Here is a 4,352-nt window from a genome sequence, read left to right as displayed (position 1 = left end):
CTGATCTTTATATTGAGTTGACAACTTCAGAATATTTAACTAATATTTCCTCACGTATAACTTTCTTCTTCCAGGTCCAAACGTGTCTTCTCTTCAACCAATATTCCAAGTTAAGCAGCAGAAAACATTTTCATCTCTCTGCAAACATACAAATGTCAAAAACAGCTTTTTACATAGTGGCGCTTTATGCAAATCAGGTGAATTGCGACTGGGCTCATTTCCATTTGGAGCCTCAGTAAATACCACACAAAATTAAAAAATTGCAGTGTTGCAAAGGTTTGCGCCCCTGACGGGGACTCTGTGTCCCTAACAGAGCTCAGGATCTGTGATTAGGGTCGAGCATCGAGAGTCACCTCTGAATGGAACGAATGCTTGTTTGTGATATCTAGAAATGAGTTAGAAATAACCAGATGTGGCTTATTTATTCCTGAAACTGAATTTAATGTTGAGTAGCATTAAGTACACACTGTGGTGGACTAATGCAAGCACTCCAAACTACAGTAATAACTTTACAAAAAGCAGAAAGGTCTGATCATTCTTGCAAATATATTATTGTTAAATTAATTTATTCAAAGAATAAACTGTTGCAGCAGAAACTTTCATGATTCTTCTCAACATGTGTTTTCTAATGTCATAATTAAAAACAAAAATAACTTCAAGAATAAGCAAATTGAGGCTGACCATGGAACAGACACTGAATTGTACCCAATGCATTTTCTCCTTTAGATACCTGCCAGTTTTCCCTGGTCCCTCCTTTCTTCCACATGTTTGGGGATTTTACAGTTATTTCCCGTCCCTTGTGTGTGAGTCTTGGTACTTTCCATGAGACTCCTAGTTTAGACTCCATTATATCCAAACCGTTACTCAAGTTACCATTACAGTGTATTAACTAAGCTTCAATAGCTGATTGAAGTATACTCCTATTCATTACAGATTGATCAATCATTGGATGTTTGTGTGTGTCATCATTGTTTCATGTTATGGTTACACTCATATAATTCTGTGTTATAATATTTGATAATGTTGTTTTACTATACTGATACAGGAAGTCAAACAATACATTACCACATAATCAAACATGACAAAACATTTTCTGCAGCATACTAGCTAACTCAATGATAGAAAAAAAATCATCAGTTGTAATATGTTTCTCCTTTTTACTTAATATATACATCTGTATTCTACTTGTGAAATGACACACTCAGTTTGCAGTCATTGTGTCACTTCATTTCAGTAGTTTTATCTTTTATGCATCAGTTTCATGCATCACTTGAAGCTTGTAAGGCGGTGAACAGTGAAAGCAACAATTGGTTTCCATTTTTTTTCACACTGACTCTGAACCAGCTCCATATTTCTTTAACCTGTCTCCCACCCCCCTCTCCCTTTGTATTCATCTCCTCTTTGATTTTTCCCCCCATTCCGCCTCATTTTATGATTGAAGGAACCCCCTAACAGATGAAATCAATAAAGAAATATAGCTTTCATCTTGAATCTTAATATCTGGTCCAGCTGCTGTGGAGGTTTTTACGTGAGGGCAGGTGGTCTTAATATTGTCTTTTTACATTCTGCATACCTGATGCAGATGTGCACCATAAAGCATTCGTTGTCTTATCTTGAAACCTAATATTAAAAAAACCTGAGAGAGCAGGTATTGTGGGTTTTTCTCACAGTGATGAAAGCAGTTAGTAGGTAGTAGTTTGGGAGAGGAAGACATTTATATGAATAAGTGAGGAGGAGAGGTTGCATCTTTGTTTTTTCTCTCTGTTTTAATGAATGACTCAGTTTATCAGCAGGATATCCCCAAAACCTCCATGACAAATATCCCTGACTGTCCTTGGTGGATGAAAAATAGATTAATCTTCTGTGGTTATCAGGAGCTGAGATGTTTTAGAAATCACAATGAAACTGGCAAAGGAAGAGAATTAATTCCTATTCTTAAGGGATATTTTTCATGGCAGAAGAATCAATTTAAAGATTTAAGCGGGTGGTGCAGAAAGCAAACATTTGTGCTCTTGGACTTCCTCTTAGTTACATCTGTTGTTTTTTTTCTTCCCTTCTTTCTTTTCATTCAGAAGAAATTTTTCATGCGTCCCACTGTAGGAAAAAGGCAGATGTGTTACTGCGGACCACTTACTGTGCTGCCTTCTGGTAATTGGGGGTTAGGGGATGTGAGTGTGATATAAAGGAGTAGCATCCCCGCAGCGGGTGAACACCATGCAGCTGACTGACGAGGTGTGTGCTTTTTGATGTGACTTGTAGCATTCGCCTCTCTCTCTCTCTCTCTCTCTCTCTCTCTCTCTCTCTCTCTCTCTTTCTCTCTCTCTCTCTCTCTCTCTCTCTCTTTCTCCGTCTCTCCTGCATTTTCTCTGGCTGTTCGCCGTGAGCCAGTTATAGAGTGAATAAATGCTAATGAATGGAAATTTTCTGTGGTGTGTGTGTGTTGCAGCGCTGAGAGAGAGGAAGAGAAAGAAGACAGATCTGGTTGTTAATAAAGCAGCACAGAGCACATCTGTCTGCATTTTCATTTATTTGTGTTTTCAGTTATTCCTCCTTGTGTTTTTTTTATCTGTTTTTCATGCACAGAAGCTGCCAGGAAATACAAACCTTAATGTCTAACTTTGATTACATTTTTTTAAACATGAACTGATGATGAGTAACTACATGTGTACACACTTTAACAAGTGACGTCTGCACACACACACATGCAAATCATCTGTTGAACACCACTTTTTAAAAATGTCCCCCCACCAAAGCCAAACTGTTGTAGTGATGTTTTATTTTCCATAACAGCGGATTACTTGAAATAAACAACATTCTTCCTTCCTTTTTAGTCTTGAGTAGCACAATTATCCGTGGAAGTATTACATACACTTCCTTCAGAGAGGAAACAACATCACCGGAACATACATCTGGTCGGAGAAGCCCCTTGAAATCCCCAGGAAGAGCTCGAGGATGTGGTTTAGGGAGAGGGGATGTCAGAGCTTCTTTAGCGGCTAACATTGAGCTCTAAACCCAGATAAGTGGCAGAAAATTGATACTCGGATTGGTTGATATTCACAGTAGGGTACAGTTAAGCGAGTTAATTAGAGCAGAGACCGGACTGGAACGTCCAGATTGCCTCATCGCTTTTTCTCGCTGGTGAGCACGATGTGTTGTGACGCTTTAATTTTTGCTGCTGTGCTCCGTATCGACCAGTTCAACATGCAAATCATCCTCTTTTTCCTTTATGAGTTCTTTTTCTCGAAAAAGCCAGTCTCAAAAGCCCCAAAAGACTCAACGCATGCTGTCATAATTTTTAATGCAATGCACCACTTTATCAGAATACCTGCAAATGTGTCATGGTGGATTTGTGTGCATCTGTTTTCAGGGAATAGAAACGTTTTAAACTCTTTAGTACCAGGTCTACCTCCTAAAAAAAATCAAATGCACATCATAGATTTTATTGCTGAGGGAAATTCTTCAGTTTTGACGAGGAAGGCAACTGATGCAGACATGTTTCAGCTGCCTTTAGTTTTTTTTTTTAAATCATCTGGGTCACTGGTTTGTACCTGAGCAGCAACAGTGTTTATATTTGGCTCACATTATGGATATTTGTATTGATATATCTTGCGCATCATCCAAGCCCATCCATCATTTCACTCTTCTCTTCTCTTCCCCCGTGGAAAAAAAAAGCTCTGTACCTTCACCTCCCTCTCCCCATCACTCATTTCCTTCTTCCACCACCTTCCCACTCTCTTCCCCCTTTTGCTCATTTCCCCCTCTCATTTCTTGTTCTCTTATTTTTCCCCAACGCCGTCGTCGTGTCGTGTCGCCTCTTTTTTCGCCGGAGGCCATTCAGGTTTCTGAAGGGGTTTTCCTCTCCCATTGATTTCCTGCGAACCCCCTCTCTCTCTCCGTGTGTGAGATACTCCAGGCCCCTCACCCCTCACTGTGCTGATTTACTCAGGCTATAATAGTATAATGTTTTCAAAATGGACCCCCCTCCCTCCCTCGCTCTTAGACACATACGCTGCTCTCCTGGTTGTTTTGGCTCATGTTGTGGACCGCTCATGGTGTGCTGGCAGGAGAGGAGCTGGACACCTGGCTGGAGAATTAACATTGTTATGAACCAGGCGTGCTCTGGCTCCACTGAAACACAGCATGAGGCTTCACACACACGAACACACACGAATACTGAGCTTTATTTTATTTAAACTATGTTTTAGGAACATTTTTATCAGACTACATTTATTCCCTTACCTTTTTTTTTTTTAGGTGTGTTCACACGTGCTGCCACAAATAGAAAAGAAACAGCAGGTTGTCAGTCATTTTAAATGGAAATCTGCAACAGGAGGATGCTTCTAGTCTCATAG

This window comes from Scomber scombrus, chromosome 1 (assembly GCF_963691925.1).
Source record: "Scomber scombrus chromosome 1, fScoSco1.1, whole genome shotgun sequence".
In the NCBI taxonomy this organism is placed as follows: Eukaryota; Metazoa; Chordata; class Actinopteri; order Scombriformes; family Scombridae; genus Scomber; species Scomber scombrus.
Note: the sequence above shows the minus strand (reverse complement) of the source record.